At 42.8% G+C, this 14,568-nt stretch overlaps 1 non-coding gene across 1 annotated transcript; it reads right to left on the bottom strand.

Moving 5' to 3' along the window:
• Positions 1-899: 899 nt before the first annotated feature.
• trnae-cuc (transfer RNA glutamic acid (anticodon CUC)) lies at positions 900-971 on the bottom strand. Its single transcript has one exon. It is a non-coding gene; the product is annotated as a tRNA-Glu (tRNA).
• Positions 972-14,568: the final 13,597 nt, after the last annotated feature.

The following is a 14,568-nucleotide window of genomic DNA, read 5'->3' as shown; positions in this document are numbered from 1 at the left end:
ACACATTGAGTTCTATCCGATAAATAATTTTTAAACCAACTCACAGCCGAATTATCGAGGCCAACACTTTTAAGCCTCCGTAACAGTAAAACATGATCCACTAAGTCAAACGCTTTTGTCAAATAAAAAAATAAGGCCGCACAATGTTGTCTATTATCGAGAGCAGTAATTAAATCATGTAGTATTGTAGTATCGAATTATTCAAATCGGAAGGATCGCCTCCTTTTAATAAAGGCATACCCATAGCCGATTTCCAAGATGGCGGAATTACATTAGTGGATAGACTCAAATTAAAAATCGATGCAATAGGTTCGGCAATAATATCTGCTGACAATTTTTAAAAAAATGGTTCAATTTGGTCAGACTCACCTGATTTCTTACAGTCTAAATTTCGGAGTAGTTTACGAACTTTGGACGGCAATACAGGGGCAAAAGAAAATAAATCTGATTCACTATTAGTCAACTCATCAGTTCTCTGTTCATCAAGGAACAAGGAATTGTCTCTTATCAAACCAGCTGATATGGTCTAACGGTCAGGATTCCTGGTTTTCACCCAGGCGGCCCGGGTTCGACTCCCGGTATGGGAAGATCGGGTTGTCTTTGCATCACTTAATCGAAACAACCAGCATGTATGTCTGTAGCAGTTTTAGCCAGTGGCGGAGATTCAGCAACCTGATATGTTGAGGTTCTGTCCCCAATCAGTGTGCCTTCGATGGAAGAGCTTAGGACTGTAGGTGGCAAGTTGGCAATCCTTAGGTCGCTGGTTCAACTCCGGCTCGAAGGAGTTCTTTTTCACACATAAACTTTTCCTTGGCCCTGCTTCTCGACGAGGGTGTTAGCGCTTGAGTTCGTATTTCGCCATTTTACAATCACGGCCGCCGGTGGTGGGCAAAAACTCATTCCCTGACCGGGAATCGAACCCGGGCCGCGGCGGTGAGAGCGCCGAATCCTAACCACTAGACCACCAGGGAAAGTCTGCTGATGACTTGCCCTCAAGCCTGGCTGTGGCCTTTACCAGATTTTGCAGCAAGACCACTAATACTTGTATTTTACTCCAGGAGAGGAGACGTCACCGACCCTGGCAAACTGACAAACTGTCACAGACTCTGTAGGAATATCCTAACAACACCACAACTTGCCATGAAAACAAAAACAATAAGATCGCCAACCTGCATCTCGAAGGTTTTTAAAGCAGTTTTTTGCAGACGTCTGTGGCCCTGGATCCCAGTTCTTCCACTGAGAAACTGTCACAGGCTCTGTAGTAATATCCTAACAACACCACAACTTAACATTTATTTTATTTTATTTACTTTATTTTTTTTCAAGGAAGGTCCCATTGAGATTAAAAGAAATCTCTTCCTCCAGTGAGTCCTGGCCAAGATGGCCACACTACAAATCACACACAAACACACAACACATATAAAACATTCCAGAAAGTCAGAGCACAACATTCATCATAAATCAAGTAAAACAACAGCATGATTCAATCATTGTATACTGCATTAAACTTTTAAATACATTCAAAGGAGGAATTGTTTCAGGAGGGACAGTAGCTTGAAATTCATTCCACAGCCATGGAGCATAGTAGGAGAAAGATGATTTACCATGCTCTGAATGTACCCTAGGTACTACTAATTTAATCCCATTAGATGATCTAGTGCTATAGTTCTTTCTACATAAACATAGAAGACTAGTAATGTAATTTGGAAGTCTACCCATCAATGTCTTTACAATAAATTCTAACATATGGGATTTCCTTCTTTGATATAAAGAGGACCAACCTAAATAGTTGTGCAGCAAACAATGATGAGTACGTGAACAAGAATTTGTTATAAAACGCAGTGCAGCATGATAAACACCATCCAGCCTTTTCAATAAATATGTAGACGCATGCATGTAAACAACATCACCATAGTCTAAAATAGGTAAAATAGTACTCTGTATTATTCTCTTTCTAGCTATAAAGGAAAAACATTTTTTTTTCCCGAAAAAGAAAACCCAGTCTTGGTTTAAGCCTTTTCACCAAGTAATTAATGTGAACATCAAAGGCTAACTTCTCATCGAGCCATATTCCTAAATATTTATAAGTTGGTACTCTTTCTATATGTAAACCCTCAATAGTCAGAATAGGCATAACAGTAGACATAGAACGGCTACGTGTAAAAAGAATATACTTCGTTTTATTTACATTTAAAACTAATTTTAGTTTCAACAAAGTAAGCTGAAAAGTATAAAAAGAATCCTTAAGAATTTCAATAGCCTGAGACACACAGGATGCAGTGGAGTAAATAATTGTATCGTCAGCATAAAAATGTAGCTTTGCGGATTGTATTCCCTGCCCCAATTCATTAATAAAAATAGAAAAAAGAAGTGGTGCCAATAAAGAACCTTGCGGGACACCCTTCCTGACTATTACCATGGATGAGGTGTAATTATCTACATCAACACATTGAGTTCTATCCGATGAATAATTTTTAAACCAACTCACAGCGGAATTATCGAGGCCAACACTTTTAAGCCTCCGTAACAGTTGTAAGGGGTGTACAGTTAAAGACCCAGAACCAGATATGAAGAATGAAGACCCAGAGTCAGAATTATAAAAAATTAAAGAAAATATTTACTGAAGATAGTTTGCAGTTTCATCAGCAGAAGTCAGCTTCAATACTCGCACAGGAGTTCGTAGGCCGCCCCGCTTACAGTTACAAAGATCACAGCAGTTATACGATTTCCAAGGTCTAAGCTACGTCATTGCTTACAGGATGAATGATTCTCATTGGCTATGAAATAGATAAACACAGTAATTTTCCACACATATACAGATAGACTGAAGCATATCTCCATCGATTATGCAGCTGAAGTAAGGCACGTCATGACCTTCCAGGTCGCAGATTTGGGTTGCTGGGCGCCAGTATGTCCAGAACAACAACTCAGTCAATCTCCAATAATGCCAGTGGTTCCTTAACCTGTAACCAAGAAGACTAACACACACCGACACACAGCTTTTCCAAGGTTGGATTTGGCCAGGCTCTCACTATAAACAGGAGAGTCCTCTCAAAACATAAAGATAATGCGTTCTTTCTCTGAAGGATAGCTAAACTTTAGTCTAACTGGAAAGAAAGGCTTTAACGAAGAAATGGCCCCTTAAACTATTGGCTTCAATGACCCCTATATGTTTTAACACATTGAAGACCTTTCTCAAACACAAAACAAGTCCCTATTTCATTTCTGGAAGCTGTGTTAAATAAGCAAGCACTGCATTCAGATATCAAATACAGACATTAAAGAATACATGAAAAGAACATTTCAGTAATCACAATGGTAACTTATATAAATAAAGCAAAATCTCCAGAGAAGTCATTCAACTCATTTGATACTTAGAAGGAAAAATATTGATTAATACCTTAATTATAATCAATCATTACATATACATTGAAGCAGCAGTGGATTCCAATCCACCCCCTTCAGTCCCCCGTTTTAGACCAATGCGGAGTCCTAAACACCACATCTGGTCTATCCATAAAGAGGCTGCTTCAAAATGTTAGGTTTCTGACCCATGCTCCTCTGTCAGGTTAATTTTTATAAAACAAACAATATCTTTTTCCTTCAATGACTTAATATCAACAACATATCCCACATACTACAATATTGATCTCCAGAACCTTTGGACATAGCTGTCTTTACATGTCTTACACAGCTATTATTCATCTTGGCTAATTTTGTTTCATCATCAAATTAACTGATACAATACAAGTACATATTTAATCATAAGTACCAGGATATATGTGTCAGGGTTACATCATCCAGATCACCATCTCCGCCCACTCGTTCCCTTTCACCCAACCAGACTTTTCCCCGTTCATTATCCCCTGAGTACTAATCACCGTCACCTGTGTCCCATCAACCATATGGACTATAAAACACTCACCTTCACTGCAGTCACTTGTCTGGTCTCGTCATTCCATGGCTCACAGACTTCCCGATCACTTACCTTCTACTTACCGTCGCTTCACTCATCTTGGATCAACCCATCCGTACCAGCCATCGCCACGCCACCTGCAAGAGAGGGAAAGAAAGAGAGAGACTTAAAACCACAGCTAAGCTTCATTGAACTTTCTATGTTACTTCTTCTCACCTGTTATCTCCGACCGCAATCCTTCTGCAAAATAAACACTGATAACTTACCATCTTGTCTGATTCCTCTGTGATCCGTGACAGAAGACCAGACCACAGAAAGGAGTAATTATGCAGAATCAGTCGGATTTAGAAGAGGATTCCTCAGCGGCTAATCCTCCGGTCGCCGCGGCACTCTTTCCACCACCTCCACTTCCGCAACCTCCCGCTGCTTCGTTCACTGCCTCTGCGAGTCCCATGGCCCGGCCAGCGCCCTACTCTGGTGAGGCGGAGAACTGCAGTGGGTTTCTTCTCCAGGTATCCTTGTATATCTCCATGAATGAGCATCAGTTCCGTAGTGATACCGCCCGGGTGGCTTTCATTATCTCACTGTTATCTGGTCAAGCACTTCGATGGGCACAGTCATTGTGGGATTCAGATGCCCCGGTGGTCAAATCCTTCTCAAGTTTTAAACAGCACTTTAAAGAGGTTTTTGGGCAAACAATATCAGAACTGTCCATTCACGACCAACTCTATAACCTCCGTCAAGGAAATTCTTCAGTGAGTTCGTATACGCTTCAGTTCCGCACACTAGCCGCAGCTAGCGGCTGGAATGAAACCGCCCTGATCACCGCCTTTCGTCATGGTTTGAATTCCAACGTCCGCCAGCTGTTGGTGGTGTATGAGGACAGCATGGGGTTAGAGAATCTGATCCAGCAGACAATCCGTACAGCCCAGCGTCTCACCGCTTGTGATAGGTTTGTACCCACTGTAAGTTCTCCGCCTCCGGCGCCTTCAGTCACTCCTCCAGCACCAGTTCCAATGGAAGTAGACTCCACCCACCTTTCTACAGCTGAGCGCCAGCGCAGATTTCAACATTCCCTCTGTCTATACTGTGCTTCCGACAAGCATCTCCTCAGTTCTTGCCCTGTACGACCTCCGCGACAGGCGGTAAGTGCCATTCAACTCTCCCCGAAGATTGAGCCTCTCACACGTACCAGAGTACATGTATTAACCTCCTGTGTTTGTCTCCCAGCGCAAGCCCTCATTGACTCCGGGTCTGCGGGGAACTTCATATCCACCCAGTTTCTCCAAAAGTTGAATATTCGGCGACGCCGTCTGTGCCGAGATCTTCCCGTCCAAACCATACAAGGCAAGCCATTAGGTCGTGGTCGAATTCGCCATTATACACCCACTCTAACTCTTCGTATCGGCTGTTTACACTCTGAGGAAATTTCTCTTATGGTGCTGGAGGAGTCCACCGCGGATATCATCCTGGGACGTCCCTGGTTAGTACAACATCAGCCGGTACTCCACTGGGGAACTGGAGAGGTACTCCGTTGGGGTGAAGATTGCCATAGATCCTGCCTCAGTTCCATCCAGAAGGTTCATTCTTCGTCCCGTTCCAAGTCACCCGCGGGGGAAACTAGAGTTCCTGTCTGTTCTACTTCGGTGGAAAGCCCTGAAGTCCAAGTTCAAGGCGAAATCCCAGTGGAGTACCAGGCGTTCCAGGACGTATTCAGTAAGGAACTGGCAACCAAACTACCTCCACACCGGCCATGGGACTGCGCCATCGACTTGCTACCCGGAGCCACCCTTCGCAAAGGTCGTATATATCCTCTGTCCATCCCGGAACAGAAGGCCATGGAGGAGTATGTGAAGGAAGCTTTACATCAGCAGTTTATTCGACCATCTACCTCCCCTGCCGCTTCGAGCTTCTTCTTTGTGGCCAAAAAGGACGGAGGCTTGCGGCCCTGTATCGATTACCGTCATCTTAACTCTCAGACTGTCAAATTCAGCTATCCCCTTCCTCTGGTACCTGCCGCCCTGGAACAGCTGCGTGGTGCACGCATTTTCTCCAAACTGGACCTTAGAAGTGCGTATAATCTGATCCGAATCCGGCATGGAGATGAGTGGAAAACTGCCTTTGTGACCCCCTCGGGCCACTACGAGTATCAGGTCATGCCTTTCGGACTGTCCAACGCTCCTGCCGTCTTCCAAGGTCATATGAATGAAGTCCTTCGAGAGTTCCTCAACCGTTTTGTAATCGTCTACATTGATGATATACTCATATACTCTTCTTCTATGTCTGAGCACCATCAACATGTCATCCAGGTCCTCGAGAAGCTGAGAGCACACAGGTTATATCTGAAGCTGGAGAAGTGCGAATTTCACACCTCTACCGTTCACTTCCTGGGTTATGTCATCAACCAACAGGGCATCCAAATGGACCAGAGGAAGGCGGAAACTATCCAGAACTGGCCACAACCCTCCTCCGTAAAGGAACTGCAACGATTCCTGGGGTTCGCGAACTTCTATAGACGATTCATCCGGAACTACAGTCATATCAGTGCTCCCCTCACTTCTTCCCTCAAGGGACGGCCCAAGTCTCTGTCCCTATCTCCCTCCGCAGTACAGGCCTTCCAGCGTTTAAAGGAAACTTTCATCACTGCTCCCATCCTCATTCATCCAAACCCGGACCTTCCGTTTGTGGTAGAGGTAGATGCCTCATCTACTGGAGTAGGAGCAGTTCTCTCTCAGCGGCAGGGTGAGCCACCCAAACTCCTTCCATGCGCCTTCTTCTCCAAGAAATTAGCCCCGGCGGAGCGGAACTATGACGTCGGTAACCGAGAGCTGCTGGCCATCAAACTGGCCCTTGAGGAGTGGGGGCACTGGCTGGAGGGAGCTAACCATCAATTCACAGTAATCACCGATCATCGCAACTTGGAGTACTTAAGGGAGGCTAAAAGACTGAACCCTAGACAAGCCCGCTGGGCTCTATTCTTCACACGCTTCAACTTTGTGGTGTCATATCGTCCCGGGAGTAAGAATTGCAAGGCTGATGCACTTTCATGACTCCATCACACCTCTGTTGAAGATCTTCATCCCGAACCTATCCTCCCTCCAGCCGTAATCCTCAGTCCAATCGTCTGGGAGGTTGACCAACAGATCGCCCAGGAACTGACACGTCAACCCGCTCCGCCGGGAGGTCCAGAAGGGCGTATTTTCGTACCTCCACATCTACGTACTCCCCTTCTGGACTCCGCTCACTCCCTTCCGGGCTCTGGACATCCGGGTAGCAAGCGTACCCTCTCGCTCCTCAGTCAACGGTACTGGTGGCCGTCCATCTCCAGAGATGTCTCCAGGTTCATCCGCGGTTGTTCAGTCTGTGCCATCACCAACACCCCGAGGAGAGTCCCAGAAGGCAAGCTCGTGCCGTTACCTCTTCCCAGGCGACCATGGTCACACATTGGTGTCGATTTCATGACTGATCTACCCAATTCAGAAGGCTTTACCTGCGTATTCGTTGTTGTGGACAGGTTCTCTAAAGGTTGTAAGCTGATTCCCTTACCTGGTCTTCCCACTGCGTTACAAGCAGCTGAAGCTCTATTCCACAACGTCTTTAGGAACTTCGGCCTCCCAGAGGATATCGTCTCGGATCGGGGACCTCAGTTCATCTCAAGAGTATGGCAAGCCTTCTTCAAACTCCTCGGGGTCACCATCAGCCTTTCCTCAGGCTACCATCCGCAGACTAACGGCCAGACTGAGCGGAAGATTCAGGAGATTGGACGTTACCTGCGGACGTACTGCCATCAGTACCAGGACAGCTGGAACCGTTACCTCCCATGGGCTGAGTATGCCCAAAACTCTCTGCGGCAGAACACCACCGGGCTCACCCCCTTCCAGTGTATCCTTGGTTACCAGCCTCCACTCTTTCCTTGGTCGGGTGAGCCCTCGGAGGTTCCAGCTGTCGACTTCTGGTTCCATCAGAGCGAGGGGGTATGGGACTCAGCTCATGTGCATCTACAGCAGGCAGTACGGAGACACAAGGAACAAGCGGACCGTCACCGACTCGACACCCCTCAGTATCAGCCAGGTCAAAAGGTGTGGTTGTCGACTCGAGACATCCGTCTCCGTCTACCTTGCCGTAAGCTGAGTCCTCGATTCATCGGACCATTCACCATCCAGAGGCAGTTGAACGAAGTGACCTACAGGCTCAATCTTCCCCCTCATTTCAGGATTGCTCCTTCATTCCATGTTTCCTTACTTAAACCCTTCACTGACCCTGTCAGCCCTGTTCCCTCAGATAACCTTCCCACTGACGTACCTCCTCCCGTTCCCGTTGAAGAGGAGCCCATTTATCGAGTCCGCTCTATCATGGATTCTCGGCGGCGAGGTCCTCGGCTGGAGTACCTGGTGGACTGGGAGGACTACGGACCAGAGGAACGTTCCTGGGTCTTGCGAGATGACATCTTGGATCCAACGCTACTCACCCAGTTCCACAGTGATCATCCGGATCGTCCGGCTCCCAGGGGTCGTGGTCGACCTCGCCGCCGGCAGCGCCCGTCTCAGGCGTCAAGAGCCGCCTCGGGAGGGGGGGGTACTGTCAGGGTTACATCATCCAGATCACCATCTCCGCCCACTCGTTCCCTTTCACCCAACCAGACTTTTCCCCGTTCATTATCCCCTGAGTACTAATCACCGTCACCTGTGTCCCATCAACCATATGGACTATAAAACACTCACCTTCACTGCAGTCACTTGTCTGGTCTCGTCATTCCATGGCTCACAGACTTCCCGATCACTTACCTTCTACTTACCGTCGCTTCACTCATCTTGGATCAACCCATCCGTACCAGCCATCGCCACGCCACCTGCAAGAGAGGGAAAGAAAGAGAGAGACTTAAAACCACAGCTAAGCTTCATTGAACTTTCTATGTTACTTCTTCTCACCTGTTATCTCCGACCGCAATCCTTCTGCAAAATAAACACTGATAACTTACCATCTTGTCTGATTCCTCTGTGATCCGTGACAATATGCACTAGTTTTTATAATTTCCAATTCATTTTATAATGAACTAAGAAGAATAGTTAATCCATTCTTTTCACTACTCCCCTTTATAGACCCAAAAGGTTCAAAACACTGGTTGAAAACACAAAGGTTGTCAAACTGCAAATAAACAACATAAAAAAAAATAATAAGACCCATAATAATCCACTTTAAGTCTCTCCATGAATTCATCCTTCAGTTTACAATCACCATCTTAATTATATAACATCTTATACTTTTTTTTTTACTCTTTTCAAAAATAGAAATAAAATAAAACAAATTCAAATCATCATTTCAATCATTATTTTACCCCTAAAATATAGAATTGTTCCCCATTCTGCTAAATGCATTCCTTATCTTTATATCACGTTAATCCCTGTTAATCATACTCAATGCCTTTATTATTTTATTTTATTTTTATCTGAAACATCATTTTTCATACCATTTCAACTTGATTTGACTTAACAGGTGTTAATAAATAGTTCCATAAATTCTATCAGAAATTTTATTTTCATAACATACATTTATCTACTATATTTCTTCTCCTATTTCCATATTTCCCTACATGCCAGTTCCTTCTGCATCACTTTCCTCTTCCATTGAGTCTCTCACCACTGTCAGCCTAGTGACACTTAAAGTTCCCTCGTTAACTACTTCTCACAGTATTGCTCTATCAAATGGTTAGTCTGACGATCCAAAAAATATAATCAGTATTGTCTCAGTCCCACTTATCTTTACAGTTTTACAGAAACCAAAATATTATGTTACTCAGATCCCAGCCCACAGCCATATAGCTGCTTTCTCTTTTTACCTTTATTAAATTGTAGTTTTCTTAGACATCTAATGTCATACATACATTTAATGGATTGAGAAACAAAACCTTTTCTTTTTAGAAGTTATATTCACTCCTCCTTTGTTCGCCCTCCGGCCTTTCAATAGAAATGAGGGAGCTCACTCTGGATAATTTGGATAGTGACTTAGCCAATGTGTCACTTTGTCTCTCTGCCGTCAAGTCTATATATACATATATATATATATATATATATATTTTTCCTACGTTTATCCTTATGATCCCACCTAGTTGTCTATTTAAATTTAGACCCTCAGTTGAATTTAGACAAGAGTTATACCCCAGTATGTATGGCAATCTTCTTTACAATTCCAATTTATATAAAATACTAATCCAGAGAGTAATTCAGTTCAATATCATAAATGACAAAAGCATTCATAATTACCAATAGCAGACAGAGCTGGAGAACCACTCCAATTAAAGCTCGTCCCATGTTCTGCATTGTCTTTTCATCAGATTGACTTAGAATTATCAACTTTTTTAAACTTGGTCATTTCACTTAACCCATCTGTAATGATAAAACACTAATTCCAGAGGTTAATGACACAATATCCTCAAAATCAGGAAATAATAGTACCCCAAACTAATGCATACAAGACATAAAGTGCTGTCACCATCACACGCACTCATACTAGACACACATATGTTAACTGTTCATTTTCAATGTTCATTTTTCTTTATATTATTGCTAAAAGATTTAAATTTTAAATACGATTTTAAACTTCCCATTTTCCTGTAGCTTCTACCTAATTTTACATGGTCTCTTAACCAGTTTCAAAGCATGCCTGTTCATTATTCATTAGAATTTAACGAGGTCAGCTGGGTTGTTTTGTTTCATTATCATTATTTTGCTTCAGCTTGCTCTAGCAGGCCGATGACAGAAAGACAGACACAGTTACCATCCCTTCCTCCGCTCAAGCAGTCTCTCTCACTATAAATAAATTTCTAAGACTGTAACTTATATAAAATGTAATATTAAATTTGTTACAATAATCTTTGACCATTCACCTTTGTTATCCAGACTTTTCTTAAATCAAAAGCTGTCTTCATCTTTAGCCACCACCATGTCTAACGACCTTCAAGAGTTAAAACTATGTTATAGACATATTAGTTCAAAATCAACACTATGATTTTCCTTGCCCGTAAGGCAACCGACATCAAAAAGTTTTATTACTGTCTCCACAACAACTAATGGGAATCACTTCATGGAATCAGCTGGCCACTCCCGCTAATCATTTATCTTTAATTTTATTCTCTTCAGGGTGTCGTCCCCTGGCATAGTTGCAGACACTTGTCACAATGAAAAACAAGCCATACAATCAATGCGGTTTCTGGTGAGTGGTATAGAGGAACTCACATTTCTGGGTCAGACTGCCGTAAAGTTAATTTTAACCTCACAGCGCATCTCACCTCTCAATGCTCTGCTGACCCCGGTGGCCTCAAGTAATCAGCGCTCAACTGTCATACCTTTCTCACAAATAACAACTCCATCCGGAGTTTTCCAGTGTTCGTGACCCCCTGCGTTGGGCTGTCCCCTGGCCAGGAAGATCATCCCGTCATTGAGTAGCCACTCGTACACACCTACTCACTGGTGACCAGTCATTCCCAATAGAATCAGTTTTCTTCAACAGAACTCAGCTGTTTTCTGGAGCTTAGGAAAGGCACGTTCAAGAGTCACCAGAGCCATTCCGATTGCCTAATAGTGTTCACAGGGAGACAGGTTAATAACAACAGTATTTAATCACTTAAATCCATTAACTATCTTAAAAGCAGCAACCTAGCTACTCAGTGGATTTACATCACAACCGTACATTCAGTGTACATTTCCGTCGGCCCCGCCCCCGTTTCATGGTGGGGACTAAGATCAGACAAAGAAGTTACTGGTCCTAAAATAACCTAATCAAAGATGTCACTACAAATAGCTTATCACTTATGACACCGACTCAGGTAACAGCTTTTAGCTGACATTGAATGAGAGAGAGACATTGAATGAGAGAGGGACTGGTACACTGCACTCTCATGAACGTCTAACTTTATCTACCATCTTTTAACTCTATCCCAGCTTAAGGCATCTTTGCCAGATATTACATACGGTTTCAAATAAACATATTATTAATATTTGTCTTTTGCCCACACCTCAGGAAATTTAGGCATTACAAATTTCCACTCAGATTGAGTCTGTTGCACTGGCAGTTTCAGCCAGAGCACACATCAGATTCAGATAAGCAAACTGTTTCATTACAGCCAATAACAACCTTATCTTTTGAAAGCAAAACATCAGCTTCTAGTTCTTTCATGGTCAACTTTTCAAGCTGTTTGTTTAATCAGCATTTAGCAACTGTTAATCCAGTACTGCTTCTGCTTATTTGTTCTTACATAAAAATAATTATTCTAGTTCTCAATAACGTTTCACATTTCTCAATCTCAATTTTAATTGTCAAGTTCTCAACCATAGTTTAATATTTGACTTTAGTTTTCTCTTGGAGTTTATCAATCTCCAATTAGGATTCACACTATAAGTTTGACGAGGCAAGCACTCTCTGCTTGTGATACTTTTGCAGTTATTGTAAATCATATGTGAGATTAGTCTCTATATCATCTAAAACCTTTTTAAAATGTTTAATTACAACATAATCATCCTTTTAGTTACTTTGATAAATTTTGCAACTCACATCTGTTGGAGTCATTAATTTTACATCAACCTGTATTCATCAATTGACTTATAAAAATTACTATTATAGAAATTACTATTATAGATATTTTCTTCAAAAGGATTCACTTTAAGACTTCAATCTTTTGACCTTTTTATCTCTTATTTCTCAGACGAAAAATGTCACTGTCGTCATTTAAACACTGATCTACTTTCAAACCAATATTATTACCAAAAATGTGTTGTCATTTTATCACATTTTAAACACTTTCTCGGTGGGCATTTACAGTTACGTATTAAATGGTCCTGATGACCACCATTAAAACACTCTCGGCTCCAACTTACTGCACACCCTTGAATCAGTGTGTGTCCCATTCAGGAATGCAAACAGAGCCACTGATTAAGCAGTTCTCTGTATTCTTTTACAGTCCACCAGTGGCTGATTTAATCATAATATTCCAATCATAATCTTCATCATTATTATTGGCAGAACATTAATTTTCATAAGCTGCAAAATATTCTAAGTTGTTTTCACAAAGTGTCTGTTTAACTTTAGTCACACTTGTCCAAGGAAATGATCTTCGACCCATAATTTAATATACTTGCTTTTTGTAATCATCGTAAGCAATACAAGGCTAAACATTTTAATTTTTCAGTTTCTTTGTTTGTTTGTAGCCAGTCAAGTTGTTGTTTAAATTTCCAAACAGAAGCAAAACTTATCAAGACAACCATTTACTTAATAATTTCTGCAAATTTCTCTGAAGTGAGGGCTTCAGAGCACAGCTGCTTACAGCGTTCGCTCTTTTGTCTCACTATTAGTTTCAGGACTGTTCAGGTTACTGATCAAGTTACTCAGTTTGTCTGCCATATCTTAATAACAGTTCAAACTCACCTGAAGTCATTGCAGAAATGGAGGCGGCGATCTTTGAACAACACAGCTTGGCTTCTCCGTGATGAAACTGCAGAGTATACTCCAAAATCACAGTTATATATACTGGTCCATGCCAATTTGGGTCACAACTTTTGTTTTCTTTTTTTTTCTCTCGGGATCGTTCCTGATGCATCCCTGGCAAACAACCCTATTTTTGTTAGTATCCCTAACTGCCTGATTCACTAAATTCGGGGATCCCCTATCTGAGATGGAAGAGATTGAGCAGGTTTACGGTGCCACTGGACCTCCCGTCCAGGGACGTACTCTGCTGGGGTGGTGCTACACCATTATTGCCAGCTGGGCCCCCACAGAGCACGCTTCGCTTGCGCTGTCTGCTGCCGTTACCCTTAACGACGCTTTCAGCGACTTCTTATCCTCTCAGCAGTAGGCCTACAACTTACTCCTTCACTCGCCTCATCGGAGTGAAGGCTACTTACTCCTTCACTCGCCTCATCGGAGTGAAGGCTCTCCCGCTCTCCTTCAAAATCTCTTCCAGTCAGACAGCCCTAACAATTAATAAAAGCTTACTACCTTGTGTGTTGATTTGCCAGAGATGTCACCACGGAATGATTGCCCGCCGCATCCTCCACCAAACTGTAAGGGGTGTACAGTTAAAGACCCAGAACCAGATATGAAGAATGAAGACCCAGAGTCAGAATTATAAAAAATTTAAGAAAATATTTACTGAAGATAGTTTGCAGTTTCATCAGCAGAAGTCAGCTTCAATACTCGCACAGGAGTTCGTAGGCCGCCCCGCTTACAGTTACAAAGATCACAGCAGTTATACGATTTCCAAGGTCTAAGCTACGTCATTGCTTACAGGATGAATGATTCTCATTGGCTATGAAATAGATAAACACAGTAATTTTCCACACATATACAGATAGACTGAAGCATATCTCCATCGATTATGCAGCTGAAGTAAGGCACGTCATGACCTTCCAGGTCGCAGATTTGGGTTGCTGGGCGCCAGTATGTCCAGAACAACAACTCAGTCAATCTCCAATAATGCCAGTGGTTCCTTAACCTGTAACCAAGAAGACTAACACACACACCGACACACAGCTTTTCCAAGGTTGAATTTGGCCAGGCTCTCACTATAAATAGGAGAGTCCTCTCAAAACATAAAGATAATGCGTTCTTTCTCTGAAGGATAGCTAAACTTTAGTCTAACTGGAAAGAAAGGCTTTAACGAA

Source organism: Siphateles boraxobius, unplaced genomic scaffold (genome assembly GCF_051911475.1).
Source record: "Siphateles boraxobius isolate OS27281-9 unplaced genomic scaffold, OSU_SipBor_1 87, whole genome shotgun sequence".
NCBI classification, from domain to species: domain Eukaryota; kingdom Metazoa; phylum Chordata; class Actinopteri; order Cypriniformes; family Leuciscidae; genus Siphateles; species Siphateles boraxobius.
Note: the sequence above shows the minus strand (reverse complement) of the source record. Positions and strands in the feature narration are given on the sequence as shown.